Source organism: Acyrthosiphon pisum, chromosome A1 (assembly GCF_005508785.2).
Source record: "Acyrthosiphon pisum isolate AL4f chromosome A1, pea_aphid_22Mar2018_4r6ur, whole genome shotgun sequence".
NCBI classification, from domain to species: domain Eukaryota; kingdom Metazoa; phylum Arthropoda; class Insecta; order Hemiptera; family Aphididae; genus Acyrthosiphon; species Acyrthosiphon pisum.
The window spans coordinates 80153093-80174118 of record NC_042494.1 but is presented as its reverse complement, the minus strand read 5'-3'; positions in this window follow the sequence as shown (position 1 = coordinate 80174118).

The following is a 21026-nucleotide window of genomic DNA, read 5'->3' as shown; positions in this document are numbered from 1 at the left end:
TGTAATAACAATCAGAAAAATACATTGTCCCGAGGCTGCGGTTATGTTTCTTGATAATAAAATAAGTTTAGTTTTCTTTGTTCAATTTGTTTTTCATAATTAATTAAATAACATGAATAAAATTAATTTTTAGTTTTTACTATCAATAACTGGCATGTATAAGGAGGGAGAATGCAAAACAAAAATTCTCAAAATTCTGAATACGAATCGGTGGCTTTTACTGATTTAAAAACTACCCTTCCTAACGTACCCAAGATTTGATCTATATATATAAAAAAAGTTTCTGTAATATTATTCAGTGCTTTATAATAGCCATAGCAACCAAAAATAAATAAATGATAATTAAAAAAATACGGTTAAGAGTGTGGGATACGTAAAAGTCATTTTAAATAGGACGTTGTTAAAATCTAGTGAGATGTCAGATGTGTGAGCATAGCGAGCAGATGGAAAAACCTTCTAGGAAACTATAATATTTATTTTTTATTAATCTTAAGTATCGGCAACTATGACCACTAGCATTTTTGTTGTAGGTTACGATTGGTTAAGGAACACGTGTATGTGGATTGTGAGGCGAGGATTCGTCACTAAAGACCTGAGTGGTCACTCATTCGGGAATTAGTGACTGAGGCCGAAACTTGACCTCAGAACACGGTTCTGTCTGAGGCCAACCACCGAGTCATACCAGGCCCAAAAAACTATAATAATATTATACTTGATTTTATTATACAATGATATTATTATTGTATGCATTTATTCAAAAACCGGTCAAGTGCGAGTTGGACTCGCGCACCGAGGGTTCCGTACAAACCTGTAGGTATATAAGTAAAAGTTCACCCATCACGACAATCGAGTCATAGTTATGGTATTTTTATTGCAAAATGAAATTTATAACATCAAAATATGGAAAGCTGGAGGATCATAAATTAATCAATCTAAATGTTGGTTTTGATTCACTTGCGAGTAGTTGCGAGTTTCAAAGTATAAGGTATAAATTGTTGTACATTTGCGTTAACTTAGAAATTTGTTTTATTTTCACAGCTTAATGGCAATTAGACCTAAGTATTTAATATAAGTTTCAACTTGATATGTCTACGCGTTCATGAGGAAAAGGATAATAAGTTTAAAATTATTTGAAAAAAAAAAAAAAAAAAATATGTGATCTAACTAAAAATTTAAGGTTTTCGGAATTTTTCTGTTATATGTGCGATAAAACATTGCTTCATGCCGAATTTCGAGATTCTAAATCGACTTGAAGTACCTTATAGGTTTTGATTCCCTCGCAAGTAGACGCGAGTTTGAAAATATGCGGCTTAAATTGTTATTATTTCTTTCGATTGCGTTGACATAAAAGTTTGATTTTGTTACAGTTTAAAGGTATTATAGACTTAAGTATTTAATATGAATTTTAATTTAATATCTAAACGCGTTCATGAGATAAGGAGTAGTAACTTTGAAATTTTCAAAATTGTCAAAAATATTTTATTTTTATATGATGAAACTAAAAATTTACGGTTTTCGTAATTTTTCCTATATCTGTACTATAAGACGTGACTTCATACGAAATTTCAAGATTCTAAGTTCACGGGAAGTACCCTGTAGGTTTTGATTCCCGTGCGAGTTTCGAAAATTTGCGGAAATTTGCGGCCTAAATGGCTGTATCTTTTGATTGCGTTGGCTTAGAAGGTTGATTTTTCTACAGCTTCCAGGGACAGTCTTGACAGACGGACGGACGGACGGACAACAAAGTGATCCTATAAGGTGTTGTTTATCGTCGAGAACGTTGAGCCATCGCCGCCATCTTCCGACAAGTCGTAGTATTGTTTTACCGTTGTGAACGTCGAGCCCTCGCCGCCGCCGTCTAACCAGTTGTATCTTCGTTGGTGACCGAGAACGTCGAACCCTTGCTGCCGCCGTCCGACCCGTTGTATTACAATTCGTATATCCGATCAATCCTCCACCCACGAGACTGGACCACCAAACCACCAGACAAGATCCGTGAGTTACATGTTCAGATCCCACCCCTTTATGTAACCCCAGTAAATATTTTTATGGAAACTCCTCGGAGTATAACTGACATAATTGATACAAAAAAGAAAATACTGTCATATAAAACATATTAATTGTATTAAACTCAGATGATGAACAGATTGGTTCAAAATAAATAAACATACATACTTATCAACCAATTGCGTTTCATTACAAAGGGTTCCATTTTTTTTCTTTTGAGGTACGGAACCCTAAAAAGTATTTAATTTATCAACGAAGGTCCACCGACGCAGGCTAAAAACCAATATTGTGCCCTTTATATATTTTTTATACTGGCGCAGGTTTTAGTCTCTAATTTTTTTAACACGCCTTGTAATGTGTTAAGTTGTATGTCAACTAAATTTAGAAATAAGAAAAAACCATGTACCTATATCACGGCATTAGACAGATTTTAGATTTTTCGGATCTTTTCCGCTATACGTACCTATGTGGTAAGTCAGTGTTGCCACTAGCTCATTTACTAACACAACACAGCTGTTTTGGAAAAAAACAGTGAAGCTCTCAAAATGTATTATCATCATAAAACTATTTTCAAACAAATATTTCATAAATAATTTGCTTAACGTTTATTTAACATTTACGATTGAACCCAAAAATACAAAATGTTTTTAAAACTTTTTATTTAAATTGTATGCGTATAGAAAGTATTTTGATACACATTGTTATATATTGTTTCATTAGTTTTTTAAATAATTTAAAATTTTTTATAAAACTTTTAAATAATATTTATGAAATTGTATAGTTTTCACGTTAAGTTTCCACTTAAAATTCACTTTAAATAGATTTTCAATAAATGACAAACATTAAATAAAGTAGTAGTTGTTTACATATACCTAAGCCGATCTACAAAAAAATAGGCATATGATAATATTAAAAAATAATTTAGTTTAAATTTAAAAAATAAAACGATAACCATCAACCACTTACATGATTAAAAAAAAGCTAAGTGGATTAATTTTGAAACAAATTAATACAAAATAAACAATAGCTGTCATTCGTCACCTTTATTGTCACTGTGTTGGTTATAAAATTACACTTTTTCGTTTATCACCACTATATTTTATAAAAATATACTCAATCATTTTATGGCTCTCTCTAGTTTTATTTGAAAGTCATTCTAGATTACAAAATCATTCTTATAAACATTATGAGTTCTGTGTCATTTAAACACATGCTGTAATACTAATTTTTTTATGGCCAAAAACCTATTATTTTTTTTTTAAATGATTGAATATTATAAAAAATAAAAATAACTCGATACTTTAACGTTCTTATTATCGTCTCGGAAATCAGCGATCTGCACAAGTATTCAATAATCAAAATGGATATTTTTAATGTAAATATAAAACACCTTTTCACGTTCACACAATGCCTACTACCCATATTGTGCACAATAATTTAAACAACTGTTACTCCGTTATATATGTTAAAACAGTAATTCAGTATCGATACTTTCAATAAATCACACGAGTAAAGAACTTTATAAAAATATTTAGAAAGGAGTAAAGAAAAATATCTTAACCACTCCGAACTGACGCGTCTATTATTATTACACGAGTCAAATAAATTATTATCAATAAAATAAGAATATTTGTGAGGATATAATATGGTGAGTGATATTCATATTTTAAATTTGTATAAATTATACACATTTATTTCAATTAGTTTACATTATTTGTAACTATTATAAATACTTTTAATTGATTGAATTAAAAACTTAAGATATGTTTATTAATAATGTTATTGAACAAACATTTAATCTCAAAAATAATAAGTTTTAAATTATAACTAAACAGTTTTGAAATTTAAATTGCATGTATTTTTATTATTTAATTGGATTACATATTTTATTTCATATATTTTAATCATAGGTATAGCATTTTTCGTAAAATATCAGTTACCTAACAGCAACTGACAGAAATCCAAGCAATGTTCCCGATTTCCTAACATCGATCACTAGGACCTGATAAGATCACCAACAAGCAAAATGAACAAAAATCATTAAATAAATAGATAATTTACAATAATAATATGAAATATGTATAATATACCATATCAATGTATATTGTTGTATTATATTATATATTATATAAGTAAACAATTGTCAGCCAACAATCCAGATGATATTGCTTATCTAGCAAATAACAAAATAATAAATAATAAATTAGTTTGATAATGAAGAGGAAGTTTAAAACACCATTTGTTTTCTCTCTCTGACCCACTCACAAGTCACAACATATCAAATTGTATGATCATAATAATTGTTATAATTATTATAATAATCTCTAAAATTAGAGTGAAATGACCTCTTATAACATTTAAAGATAAGTTTATTATCTAGGGCATCTATCATAGGCGTTTTATTATATTTTAATTTTAAAGCGAGTTATGAGTACCTATTTTAAATTAAAATATAATAAAAAGCCTACGAGAAGCCTTAGATAATAATCTTATATTTAAATTTTATAAGAGGCCATTTCACTCTAATTTGAGAAATTATTATGATTATAACTATTATTGAAAACGTAACAAATTTGGTATGTTGTGCATGGGTCAGAGAGAAAAAACAAATAGTGTTTTGACATCCTCTTAATACCTATATTAGTATAATAAAGGGTGAATAGTATAAATTCTACAGTTATTTTCAAAATAATCAAGAATTAAAAAAAAACTTTAGAAAAAATGGGAATGTTATGATAACATCAGTGTTCGACCAAATCAAAGTTAATTTTTTGTTTTAATTCAAAAATATGTATCCTATAATAAAATAGACATTTATCCTAGCTTTTTCTAGACACAATTTACTTTAAAAATACTTTGGCTCTTTTAGACCATTTAAATTTTTAACTTTTTAGTTTATTTTTGATATATATTATTTATTTTATTCATTGTCAACAATAGTTTGAAAATATAATACAATACGGTTTTAATCAAATAAAATATGTAATTCATAAATTGTTTTTACATCAATTACAAAATATAAAAAGACATTTTAAAGTTAAAATTTTGAGGAAATTGGATATACCTACCTATTAAATGTTTTAACTAGAAAAAAAAAATCTATAGGTAGAGGTTATTATTAATAATAATTTCAGTGTTCTCATTTTTCACATTTTTGGTTCAATAAATTGGCTTTTACATAAATACAATATTGATTAATAGCTATTATTTGGTGTATCCACTTTTTAGTTTTTTTTTTTAAGTTAACGATATTTAGATCTAAATAAGATTTAAAATGTTATATACATTTATGGTAAAGCATTTATGTTGAAAATGCTTTTTCAATATTATCCTGGTAACATCCTTGTAACTTATTGGCATACTCTGTTATTTTTTAGACACTTGTAAAAATTAGTTTATGGAGTACTATCAATTTATTGTAGTAGAAATCATAATTCTGGTGTCGTTTCTCTAGTTTACTTGCTAGTCGAACAAAAATCACATAAAATATAAATGTTTTAAAATTCCCGTGAAAATCTATTTATGTAGGTATCAATACCATTTTATCACCATAAATTACTTTAATTTTTTTTCTTTTTGGAATAAAATTTGCACCTTGATATAAATCAACTACTGAAGCAGTTATCGGTTTTCTTCAAATTAATTTAATCCATCCTGAGTTTCTTATACACATAACTTTTAACCAGTTTCAATCAGAGCAGTACCTAGAAGAGTTTTGATGAATACAGTGAAATCTGTACGTAACGGACAGTGACGGGTTCATCAAAAGTGTCCGTTATATACTGCAAGTGTCCATTGAGACAGGTTTTTATTTAAAATATTCAAAAAACAGTTAAGCATCCAAGGTTAGAAAGCTTGCACCAAAACCTTTGACTACGTTTCTGTGAAACCTAGGTAATGCATTTTTCTTTTCCATCATTCTTAATAATTATTATGAATGACAAAAAGTTTCGTTTTCCTATAATCATGGTGAAATTTAAAGCTCTACAGTTTACCTGTAAGCCACTTAAAACAAAAATTTGAATTTGTTCGATTAAAATAAGAGGGTTCTTATAACATTTGATCCACCATAAATTTACATCTAACCGAGGATTTCATGACTTTGAATGGAAATTTTACTAACATTTCAAGTATACCATATATTATAAAAAAATATAGTTTTAAAAAGATTGTTTCCCTACTTTTTATTTATAATATTATAAAACTATTATATTATGTATCACAAATAAATTATGTAGGTACAATTATATTACGAGTGCCTAATACATATCGTGCCAGTGCCCAAAGCAGTTGATAAAAGTTCAGAAATAAATTTGAATGGGAATATTCTAAATGATAATATATAAATGGTCATAGACGAGAAAGAATATCTACCGAAAGCCGATTGATTTTTTTCCAGTACATTTTTATGGAGCAGGGCTTAAATATGGTCGGCAGGGTGCACAAATTCAAGTGGCATACGTAATTTATAGTTAAGGTAATTTGTAAACTGGAACACGGACACCTGTAAATCATGGTATAGATACTGAACGCGTCTTTGAAATATTGGTATACAACCTTATAGACATTATTTATAGCCGCTTATTTGAGGGTATACAATATGATGAACATATATTTTATGAAAATTCTATATTTTTCTTAGAAATTATACTCATAGTAGTCTCACTTGAGTACTTGACCCATTTATTGACCGATTGGACGACGTAAAAGTGTATTTAATTCCATAAAATCGTAAAAAGTGAATGTTTTTCAATGAAAATAAAATATATTATTTTCACGCAATAGTAAAAAATGTCACGATCGGTTTATTTTACTAAAGTATAAAAGTCAACTCGTGAGCATTCATATTGTGTATAGTTAATTTATATTATATGCGTTAAACATGTTTGGTAAATAACATAATATCACAGATTTTATTAAACTAATATATGTATTATATTAAATTAATATAATCTGTGATAATATAATATGATTCATCGATAAAATATTTAACGATTACAGTATCACTTTAAAATATTATAGTTGATGATAAAAATAAAGGGGCTAGTAAAAAATAAAAAAATAAGTAGGATAAAGTTATTAGGTTACACGTGATTTTATAATGACAACAGAAGAAGAGAGTATTAATATTTTTATTAAATTTGGTAACCAAATCCGAAGGCGTTTATTCTTTATAGATTTCGAATTTCTAAAATCATCGAAATAAACATCAATGGCACTTTATTTCTCCAATAAAGTTCTAGACATCTGAATGAATAGGTACACTTTATAACTAAATTACTATATTTGTTTTTAAAAACACATTTGTAGGATATTTAAAAAAAAAAAATAGCTACCATAATCTCAATGATTTTCCTTCCCACCATAGTATATTCAATAAGCATAACAATAAGAATTCGTTGAAACTTATCGAATGTTGTACACTTGTACGTATGAAATTTACACGAATAAATCTAAACAAAAATTTTAAATTTTAAACAAAATATAAATCAAACTGAAATGTCGATATTCATTATTATATCTTTAAAACTTTTGCGTAATAGTAGGTTTATTGTGTGGCAAGGGCGGGAAATTACCTCCCCGCACGAGCCACACATACTATTTTTTTGTCACGCCTCTGCATTCATTGATCACGGCCAAGGTAATGCAGGGATCTATGCAACAACTAGACTATAATTCTACGACAACAATATTTCATGAAAGAAACGATTTAGTTTTATTTATTTTAAACGGCACGCACGCATGATTATATTATGATGTAACCAAAATTGTATGTTTTTTAAGGACCGTGGTATAGATTTCAGTGTCTGTTTGTGCAGGGTGTAAGCGCGTGAAATGTGCGTGCAGCACTTTTTGAGATTTATACTTTACCACCCGACACTATTAAGGATTCCCACTTTACCGCCCGCTGGACAGAAAAAGGACGCTTTCAAACGCTTCAATTGCTATCGAAAACCAAACTTTCGGTGCAGGCGTGACAAAAAATAATAGATTGTACATTTTTTTTTTTTTTTACAAGAAAAGAAATTAGTAGAGTCTGAAATATATAAACAATTATAATTTAACTTATTTTAAGTTTTAACCTTAGGTTTAGAAACAGTATTGAATATCATGTATTCCTTTTTGTAAATGCTATTTTTAATTTTCGACAATTTTTTTTTGTTTACAGTTTGTTGGCAGAATTTTTCCATTCTTTCCGCTTTGCTGCTTTCCTTTTTAAATCGTAATAAGTTGTACATCTTATATATCTTGCTAATTGACCCATGCAATCAAGTGGTGGTATTCGGGTGGTCTTCCTTTGCTGTCCTTCCCTTCTATGGATCCTTTAATAATTCTTCCTAGTAAGTTGTTCCATCGTAGCGTATGTCCAATTAATTTAGCTCTCTTAATCTTCAATGCCATCAAGAAGCTTCTTCTTTCTGTTATTCTTCAAAAGACCTTTTCATTTATAATATAATCTACTCAACTTATTTCAAAAAATATCCCGTAGCACCATGGGTAGAATTCAAGTAATTTATTTTCTTCAGACTTCCCTAATGCCCAAGTCGCACTACCATAAACCACTACGCTCCAATTTTTTAAACATATAAGTCTTTAGTATATAATAAATCCTTTATAATTTTTTCTATATTTATATTTCTGGAGGTTAGTAGGCCCTTCTTTCTTTGCAAAAAAATAAACCAAGAGAATTTAAGCTAAAACAAAAAATATATTATATAAAAATATTCTTCAGAATTAAAAGTGAGATTGTATCCAAGGTGTACAACGCTGTATTAGCTTTATTTTAAATTGCATTTTAGATTCTATTAATTCGATTAAGATTCATATTCCAGTTAAAATTATGACTGAGCAAATTTACATTTATAAATATTGAAAATGCAGTAATCTGTAATATTAAATTCAATTAATATTAAACTATAATGAGTTTCATTTTCAGTATTATTAGAATAATTTAATGGAAATTTCTCTTGAAGCAAGTAAATGTGTACCCTTAGCTACATTTATTTCTGTTACACTATTTATTCAAATAATTGATTTTAAAGATTTCAGTGTTCAGTCAACAGTAATTCGTTTGTACTACGCACGTCACTATATCTACAGAGCAACAACTATACACACCTTAAAAAAACGCTAAAACACTTATTATTAAAAGCTGAATAGTATCAAGTATGAGACTTTTCGCGAATTTACACACATAACATTTCAGAAAAGTTAAGAATATTGCGTAATTTGATTGAGTTGAATAACTTTAAAAACCTATTATTATTGTAATAGAATATTATTATTATTATGTATAGGTATATAAATGTATAGTATAATATAGTACCTATATTGTAATTTATAATGGTATGGTATGATTGTATGAAACACCATTTCAGTATTTATATTTTATTGTATGATATACACATTAGGTTTATAGGTTAACCTATACTGTAGTTATAATATTATATATCCCAGACACGTCGTGTGTCACCTTACATCATATATTATAAATTACTTATACTTATGCTGGTTCACAATACTTTTACAAAAGTAATATAAATCATGCTTTTATTTTCATGTAAAAACATTTTTATGCCAAAATTACCAGTATCAAATACAAAATTTTCCATAAGGTTCAATATGAAATAAAAAAAACGCAGTCATAGTGCAAAAAAATGATTAAATGATTTAGACTCATGCTATAAATTTTCCTCAATTGTACTTCAATTTGATTACAATATTATGGCTGTCTGACACCAACTGATCAACTTTTGTCTAAAGTTTTCCAATCCCGCAGCCATAATTAGACATAGTGTAGCAAGACACCTCTGTTCGCGCAAATGTGACTGAGGAATCGCACCACGAACCACGCATTCAAGCATGAGTGATTATAATATAGGAAACCAAGGCTTAAATGACAAACGCTCAGAGAAAATTAATCCAAGTTATTTTTAAAATTTTAAAATTTAGATATTGTAAAGCTTTTAAAGTTTTTTTCTCGGACTTTTATAATTTAAGCAATACTATCTACTAGAAAATTAGAGAATTACTCTAAGTATTTCTTAAATAAAATCATTGATATAACAAATATTGATAAAAATTCGTCGAAAAATGTATTTTTTATACAATTTGTCGTGAACATGTAATACAAATAACCGAATACCTCGTTTTGTGGTCCAAAAGTGACATCTGCGGTCGGATGAGATACAACCAACTACGTTATTTTTTTCATCTGCGTGGCGGTACAGATGGGGTATTGATGTGCGTTCTTCTGTCTGTTCTTCCAGTTTCCATGCATATTGCGTACCTTTGGCTGGGAGGAGGAAGTAGAAATGATACGTGTGTTGCAAAGACGGATCGAGTGCATATAATAACAATAAAATAATAATATTATCTTTAACCAACATCGGGCAAAATAATAATCATATTTTATTGAAATGCTTAGAAGAACAGCTGTGTTTGTATATGCACAAGTTTTTGTATAATTTAACGCGTAAAGTCAAAATAATATTGTAAATCTGGCAGTGGTCCCCGGATAAGCCAAAACTAAATCTAGTGAAATAAAATAATATATATATAACCTTTTTGTTCGGATACTGTGGACGGTCTATAGATAAGGTGTACTTTGCGTACACGACTCGTACAAAGGTCCTGTCTCTTATAAAAAAATATACTAGCTGGGCCGCGGGTCACGTGTCGTAATCGGCTAACGGCTTAATCTACCACGGCCATTAGAGCCCTTTTTGGTCGGTCTATACACGAATGGAAACCACGATCCCTAATTTAGGGACCCTAAGATATACAGCACACTAAAACATGACGTAGTACACAACGGAGCGACCGCGATATCTTCATGAATTGCTCGGATGACGACGGACTAACTGTGGGGTCTTTCATATTATATAAATTATAATAATTATTTACTAGCAATTACTGCGGTAAGAGGTAAACGATAATAACCGACAATCTGTGTGTGGGGCTGAGTGAAACGATTATGATATTATAATATATATAATACCACGATCATCGTATGTAAAGACCGTTTTGCTTGTTTCACATTAGCACGGCTTACCTATGTGTTATACAATATTATATTATTATTATTGACTATTGTAACAATTTAGTTTACATTTCCATGATTTTACTGATGAAATAGCAAAACTTTATAGTTTATATTTTTGCGTATTTGAAGGTTTTTTAGTATCAATATCAGATGAAATGGCTAATCAAAAATTTAGACATTGATCGTGAATTTATAAGAATAAGTGACCAATAATATGTTATTATATTTATAATTGGTACTTCGACGCTTATTTATATTATATGGTACCTATTAAAATACACGTATCTATATTTATTGTTGAATAAGTATACGCGAGGAGTACTATCATAATATTAAGATTGTATATGAATTAAAATGCATCTAATTTTGAAATAAAGTTATTATAATTTTCAATTTTAAAATAAATTCATCCTGAAATAATTAACATTTTTTTTTTAAGTGCATAAATAATAATAATAATAATTTTAGATACATATTATTTTAATTTTAGTCAGGTAACTATACAAGCGTTATCAACGAATGGACAAGTACTCTCCAGTCTAATCGAAGAATAAAGAGTTCCATTATTCAGCAACATTTTTATTCAATTTTATAAAATAATAATTTGTAGTTTATTTAATAAAATATACCATTTGTTAGTAGTATAACAAACTATTAACATACTATTTTAAACTACAATAGACAATTTCGTATTCATCATAAACGGGATAATATATCTAGTGACGTTGGTTTTTGATCTAGTAAATAAACCAAATAATAGGTTTTGAATGGCTAGCTGGGCATTTGTAGATACTAAAGTTTTGGACGGTGAGACCTATTCATTTTATTAATTATGTAAGCCTTCATACGCATTACATACTGAGCTGCAGTATCGCATAGCAACCTTTATTTATCATAATGCAGCAGCACGGTGAACGTTTTACGAACTGAAATGAAAAAAAAAATACATTAAATATTAATTTATTAAATTATTATTATTTAATGTATGTGCTAAGGTTAAGCTACATGGTAACTAGAAATCGCTAGTCTTTACACGAGACATTTTATTTTCCTGTAATAATCTGTGTTATTATTTTGTCGACATTTTAAAATATCAAACATTTCATTATAATACCCGTTTAATATGGTTTATCTTTATGTCAACATGGGTTAGAGGTACTTTGAAATAAAAAATAAATAAATTATGTTCGAGGTCAAAAATTGTTAACATTTCAACGGACAACGCTATAATATATGCACCTATATTATTCCACTCTCGGCTGGCAATCTTCGAGAAACGGCTGTGACGAGTTTTGTCGGACCGGAAGTGATGGAGCCTCGCAAGTCACAATATTATAATACGACATGTCGATATAAGTATACAATGAGACTCGTTTCGCCGGAATGTCTTCCCACTGTACAACAATTTACACAATCGCGAAAACAAACCGTTTTTGCGTCATTGATAGCGAGTATACTGTAGATTATATACCTAATAATATAATATATTTTCCGTTGATAAATCACAGAAGAATCTTTGAGAATCAGACACTTCGGTCTGGTGAAGAGAGATAAAACGATTACCAATCAATATGGCGGTGGACCAACTTTCGCGGTCAATTATCGTGTCGATCAAATAGTATTGTGATGGTAAGCCGGATTCACACGTCGTCGGTATCGTGCGATTGTGTGGTAACTATAATATGGTTACAAGTTACAACTGCAGGTACGCAATATGGTTTAAAAGTTGAGCTGTAGTCAATTCTTGGTATTCACTCGGGGGTGCAACTTGGTTATTACGTGATAACATTGAATCGTCAAAATCTTTCAATTCTATAACCCTCAACCATTTTACTATATTATTGTATTTATTGTTTGGTAGCTAAATCTCAAGTCATATATCTGTACAGTCAAGGAAACAATTAGGTAACACATTTAACTTTTAACCACATACCTATTTGTTTATTACACGACTGCATAATATGAGAGACTTCTAAACGAAATTTTCTGCATTACTCGACAAACCGATGGTCTCCAACAAGAACTAACACAAATTATTATGTCCGTAAAGTTGGCACCGGCATGAATTATGCTGTGACTATAAAGTATAAGACTAGTACCAAAAATTTCCTAGGGGTTTGCTGGATTTTGCTACGGTCCCTGACCTTTGAAATCCACAAACAAACATGCCATCTTTATGGATGCATCGGCACATTATCCGAATCAAAAAAAAAATCATACCGATTTGTTCAGCCGAATTTTCTAGACATTGCTAGGATGTTTTTGGATATTTCTAGGACCTGCTGCCTTTGTGGGTGGTTTCAAATTTGGCATCAGCATCGGCACTTTGTTCGATTCCAAAAATAAACTATAATAACTCAAATCACTTAATCAGCACTTTTAACTGTGAGTATGATTTAGGTATTAATTTCAAATTTGGCACTATTATTTTTGGAATCGAACAAAGTGCCGGTGCTGATGCCAAATTTGGAACTTCCCCCAAGGGCTGCAAGGGTCCTAGCAAAATTTAGCAAATTCGGCTGATTAATTTGGTACTATTTTATTTGGAATCGAATAAAGTACCGGTGCTAACGCCAACTTTAGAACCTCTCACGAGCCGGGCTTGAAACCGATTGAAGAAACCGTTATAAACCGTTAAAAACCCGAAACCGAAAAAAAATTGAATCTGGAATAAAAAACCGAAATTTCCTATTACCGGTGTTTAAAAATTGAAACCAAAATCGAAAAAATTCAAAACCGGTAAACAAAATCATAACCAAAAACGAAATTTTTCAATCGGTTTCAAGTCCCCAAGAGAAACAGGGGTTCCAGCAAAACCCAAAAACACTCTAGACAAGTCTGGCAATTCAGCTGAACTAATAGGAATAATTTTTTTTTTATTCAGACAATGTGCCGGTGCATCCACAAAGATAGCACTAGAATGTTTGTGCGTGATTTCGCCAAATTTTGGTGCGCTAGAAAAATCCAAAAACACCCTACCAAAATCTAGCAAATTTGGCTGAACAAATAGGTATAATAATTTTTTTTTTAATTCGGACAATGTGCCGGTGCGCACCCACAAAGATAACGCAGGCATGTTTGTTTGTGGAGTTACAAAGGTAAATGGCCAAGCAAAATCTAGCAAATCCCGGGCAAATTTTTGTAACAGGCGATTTTTACTATTTTCCTAGCATATAATTAACGATCCGTTTGTTGTTAAAAATAGTTTGTCATATATTTTTAACATTCATCATTTTAAACAGATCGTTAATTATATGCTAGGATATTTTTACCCCCCTTAAAAACACATTTTTACCGAGGGGGTAAAAATATTCTACTATAAAAATTCAATGGGAGATAAATATATTCTAGTTTATTTTAAACAGATCGTTGATTATATGCTGGGATATTTTTACCCCCCTTAAAAACACATTTATACCGAGGGGGTAAAAATATTCTGCTATAAAAATTCAATGGGAGGTAAATATATTCTAGTATATTTTCAACAGATCGTTGATTATATGCTAGGATATTTTTACCCCCCTTAAAAACACATTTATACCGAGGGGGTAAAAATATTCTGCTATAAAAATTCAATGGGAGGTAAATATATTCTAGTATATTTTAAACAGATCGTTGATTATATCCTAGTTTATTTTTACCCCCTTTGGAATCGTTTTACCGAGGAGGGTAATAATATCCTAGTTTATTTTTACCCCCCTGTCGATTATTTTTACCGGGGGCTAATAATATCCTCGTATATTTTTACGCCCTCTGGATTCGTTTTACCGGGGGGTATGTATATACTAGGATATTTTTACCCCCCTTAAAATTTTACCGGGGGTATAAATATCCTAGGATAATTTAACCCCCGGGGGTAAAAACATTTGAGGGTATTAAAATCCTGCGACACCGGTACCAACTTGACGGACATCAAATTATTACTTATTTTATAAATAATAATAAATTGTATTTGATTTTTCTTTCTTGATTATTTTTTTTTCACCTTTTTGACATTATGTCACTTTTCGTAAAAATTTCTAAATTGCAATCGTAAAAATTTAAATTTAAGTTCATTTTTTTACATTTTTGGTTTTTTTTTCAACCTTGAAAACCATATTTTCAAAAACTTTTTATGTAGTAAGGTTACTAATTATGTTGATATTGTGTTTCTCTTTGTGTTAAGAAATATATTTTTAGTTTTATTTATTTCAACAGAATTATGTTCCTCACTGAACATGCTCGTGTGAGTTAAGTGTTAACCAACGGTGTTTTTGTTAAATTACAAATCTTAATAAAATATATTGAGGTTTTGGTCACGTGAACGTATAATACCTAGTTTACCGGTGTAATGACCCACATGAAAATTAACTGAGGTAGGTAGGTACCTACATACTATAATAATAAAAATAATAATAAAAACTTATTCTACTAAAACTATAAGTATTACGAAATGTAGATAAATGTATCTAACAATAAAATAAAATATCAATTTTTAAGTAGCTTATAAATCAATTTTGATTGAAAACAGGTCCATTTTGTTTTTCCTAAACCTATTTCAATGAGACATAAAAAAAATTATTATTCCTCAGTTGTCGAGTGAATTCGGATTATCATATTAATATTTTAATCAATTTTAACTTAATATTGTGGGATTGGTGTTATCATATTACCTCCCCCATGATGCGAAAATATAACAGTTAACTTTACCTCGGGATATTTTTTCGTCTGCATACTACTCCGTCCTCAAAAATATGAATTATTAAGCAGGTTGTTACCAAGGTGGTTGTAAATTCAATAGCCAACTTGCTTGAAACGTGGCAAATACCATAATAAATTACAAATTATTGGCATCCATGTGTACAAAAAATCGATTAATTGTTATATATTTGATGTTATGGACTTAATTATTTCTTTTAAATTTCATTCTAGTATAATATATTTTTATGACAATTTAATTAAAATTATCAAGATTATTATTAATTGAAAATAATTGTTATACTTAGATTTTGATTAATAAAAAAATTATTAAATGTTATTAAATTGTATCCTGAATAGTATAACCTAAGCAACTAAATATATTTATGTAACTACAAGACTATTGCTACTACTTTATATGTATATACTTAAGGCTTACGTTTTTTTTTCAAACATACTTATTTTCTAATTATTTTATTACTGTACCAATTAAAGTATTAAATTAATATAATTATTAATGTGTGATTTTTATGATATTATAGTAGTGGGAATCTATAGATTTAAAAATCCTAAATGTGATTAGAATTTTGTTAAATTATGTTATATCGATAATTAAGTTTAACTAGGTATAGATTTAAGAAAAATAAGTGCTGGAACCTAAGTTATTACCTAAGTAAAACCTTTTCTGAATTTATTTTATTCGGACCTAACCTATTGATCATAATTTTAGACACAAGTAGTAATGATTATAACGATTTTCACCTAGATAAATATATTATAGGATATATATTTTCCCTTATTGGTCATTAGGTAACAAAGTCCCAAGTACCTGTAGGTTATAATGCGAACACTTTTTTGTTGTAAATTAAATAACGAGTCCTGCAAACATCTACTATTATTTTACAAATCCGAAAACTGCCAACATAAAAATTCTACGACTTATGTGTTGACTCTATTATTTAATCAGTTAAGTAACGTGAAATTTGAACTTGAATTGCGTTTATAACGGTGTACGAGTAGGTACACAGTAATACAAAGATACGATGTTCAGGGCTCGGATTTCATCGTTTCACACTGTTTTACAAACTATAATTTGATTACATTTTAATTTAATTTGCAATTAATGACACTGTTACAACAATTTCTTTGAGTATATATATGTTTCTATTAGCACAAAGGGTCCTTTTCAAAACCGCGTTGGATTTATCTGCTACTATATTTTGGGGCGGATAACCCTGCTGCTAAATGCGAGGTAGACAGGTATCTCTTACCTGTATGGCTGCGTATTATGTTGTTCGTGGTTATACACGATTATAACTTTCACGAAACTGCTATTAGAGTTAGTAAATAATTTTAACTTTTAAGAAAGATTTTTTAAATACCTATTGGTAGATATAGCTGGCAAGTTATAGGTTATAACCAGAAAAATCATTCTATATGATATTATATAATCACTATTTAATATGTATGCTCTATAGAGTATGTATATTGTAATATATTATAGATAATAGCCGTCATTGTTGAACGCGATGATCCAGGTAGGCTCACGAATAACTTAATACAATATTCCATCCCACAAAACCACATTATTAGACAAAGTAATATAATAAGTTAATTCCACATTCAAAGTAGGTACGCGCATAACGTCAGTATAAAATATAATGTATGATCAAATAGTAATTATATTAATAGTGATATTTAATCAAATAGTTGACAACGTACAACCGTCTTGATTATATTATAATATTATTGTATGTCTCGAAAAGTAATTTTTATTGTTCCAATGGTCTCCGACAGGGCTTAAATTCTCAAAAAAAAATATCGTTTTTCCGTTTTTGGGTATTTAAACGTTATACAATTTTAATGTTTAACGTTATTTGATTTTTTCCGTTTTTGTTAAACGTTATAATTTAAAAATAAAGAAGGAATTGTTTTTTTTTTATAATAAATTCTACTTTCATTTGTGCCATAATTATCCACACTGTTATTTAAGAATTATGAAATTAGTAGAATTTGTTGGCCAAGTTACATTACCTATTTTCAATCTTCCTAGAGTTTTTAGCAAGGAGCTAACTGATCAGTTAACCATTATTAGTTAAACTATTAAGTAGATATACACCATAGACGATTAGACGAAAGGAACTTAATCACAATTTAACGACAAATCTACAACTAACTAAACAACAATAGCAACTTGAAATTATATCAAATTATACTCCAAATAACACGCCCGCATTTTTTAACCAATTAAATCGAACATCGGATAATTATAAGTTGAATATTAAATTTACTTATAAAGTAATGAATTCAATATTTATAAATAAACCTGCGACAAAATAATTCGGAAAATATAAATTATTGTCAACACAGGTTAGCCAACTTTGAATTGTTCATAACTATAAGATTTAAAAAAAAAAAAATTATATTGGGCTCAATGTAAAAAAGTGGGTAAGTGGATGCACTCTGCTGTACAGTAGGTTACAAGTGGGTAACTCTATACTGCTGTACTTTCAGTGGTGGATGATTGTCCATCGTCCCTTCGGTCTTCGGACAGGATAGTGTAATTTTACTGTATTCAATTTGAACGCAATGATAGCATTCGATAAAAAACAATTCTGAGCGGACAAGGGAATTTTTTTTATTTAGTTTTATTCGTCTCTATGGTGACAATCAAAGCGTTATAAGAACAGCTTAAGAACGATTATATAAATAGGTAATTTATAATTAGAAAATATCATAAAATTGAAAAATAAATTAAAATAAAAAGCTCAAAAGTCGCTCAAATATTTGAAAATTTTACCATGTTTAGGTAAGGTTAATATAAGTAAACAACACAAATTTAAAGTTTTTACTACTATTTTTAACCGAATTACAACAAAAATAACTCCCAAATTAAAATCTCTATAAATAGCTAAAAAATTGCTAACATATTCCCTAACCTTTAAACCGTAAGGAACAAAATCCAAAATACAAATAAAAAAGGTCTCTTGTCATTTTTCATTTGAAGCAATATTTCTGGTAGAAAACGTGGTCCGTAATTATTTAATATTATAAAATCGTGAAACCGTACGTTTTTCTCCTTTAATCGCTATTTTGAGTACCGTTTCGAAAATCGAAAAATGACCTCTCTAAAGTACCAGCTCAAGATCATTGCCTTTTAGAAAAGATGCTTGATACTTTTGAGCAAGTTTAGGGGGAGAAAAAGTGTTTACAGAATAAAAAAGAAATAAACATCATTGTAAAACCAATACATTCCTCTAAAAAATAATGAAACGCTTCAAGATTGAAAAAAATTTAAGAACAAATTCTGTTGCGACGTGATCGTTGTACGTAAGTCATACGTATACAACTTAGAAAACTAGATTGCGACAAAACATCGCAGTATACAATATACAATATACATACATAATATATGGTTATCATAAATTAAAAAACTGACACACAAAGCACGCAGCTACGCAGTACCTATATAACAAGCATATTTGTTTTTTAATTAGCATAGGTAGGTATATATATATATACTTTCTTATGTTCAAATGTCTACGTTTTTGGGTTTTTAAAAAAGAAATGCCGTTTTATTATAATCATAAAAATAAAACTAATAAAGGGATTATTCATCGATAAGACAACATAGTATTGTAAAACCATAATAATATAAAAGAAAAAAAGGTGGGTAAGTGGATGTCACTCTGCTGTACAGTAGGTTACAAGCGGGTCACTGTATAATGGATAGTATTAAATTTGAATTCAATGATATAATATCACTGTATAAGAAAAACGATTCTGAGCGGAGACGGTTTGTCAGTCTAGGTATTAGACATACCTATTATAGGTACTTATCTATAGTATTAAAAAAAAATTGACCTATAATAGGTATTAATAATAAATTCCAAATTAATCATATTACAATATCCATCAGGTAACGCGTTATACATCAACAACAAACCGTGGTAGTAATTTCGTCCAAATTTGAACTTAAAATGACTATAAAAATAAACTGTGCTTATGTATTTCTTAGAATTTTTGGCAACAGAATTAAATATTTACGTGGAATCTTGTTTTAAATTTTCAATCCTTAGATATAAAAGTTGAACATTTTATAAATTTTTAACTACAAAATAATTATTCAATTTTAAATTTGATAAATTTTGTCAACATTTTAACTACAAATGCTTATAAAAAAAAATTGTGCCTATGTATTTTTAATATTTTTCAACTGATATTGTAACAATACATCAGGAGCTGACAATATATCAAAATTTCATGTATCCACGGTCATTTTTTTTAAAGTTACACCAAAAACCAAATTCAATTTTGCGTAAAAATTCCAGTTTTTCCTTAATTTTTCTTTGGTTTTTCTTGGCGCTTTTGAAAATTACTGGGAATTTTTAATTTTGACCTCCCCAATGCACCAACGATATTCACTTTCCAATCGAACAAGATACTGAAGTTGAAAATCGAAGCATTATTTCGACTACTTATCGTGTACACAGACACAAAAAAAAATAAAAAATAAAAACCAACATCATTGTAAAATCAATACATTCATCGTTCCACTCAGAATCTAAAATATATATGATGTTAATACATTTTATTTGACAAATTGTACAGTGAATCCAAGAGAATAAAAAATAACATTAATATTACAAACAATATTCAAGTAAAAGTTTAACAAAAAAATCAAATCTATGAGTAGTGCAACATATCTTTAACACACGGTTTAATCTTGAAATTTAATAAACTGTTTATAACACTTTGGTTATCGTACATAAATCGATTAAATTTGCTGGCCCAATTGCAAGTTTGACGTTAATGGGACTGTCAAATATCTGAAACGTGTTAAACTCTATTGGATATTTATGGAACCCACCTCAAAGATGTTTAAAATAAATAGGTCATATATTTAGATAATATTATAATAATATGTACCTACTATTCGCTATTGCTTTTGTAACTTAAGACGTCGGGACTGAAAAATAACGCAATGTCAAAATATGTAAAACGTAGTACATTTATAATATAGGCCAACAAAACAAACGACGACAACGACAATAAAAAGTGATCTACATAAAAAAAAAAACAACAAAGCTGGTTAAAATGTGGTATAGGTAAATATAAGTGACGAACGTGTATCACAGATAATATAGGTAGTATATATATAGACACTAGACAGAATAAGTTTGGCGTATTATTACACGCATCGAAATATGTTATACTCAACAATATAATAAAAACTAGAAAAAATATTAAGCCTCAGACAAATATATTATTATTATACAATTTGGTGCGGAGGCGG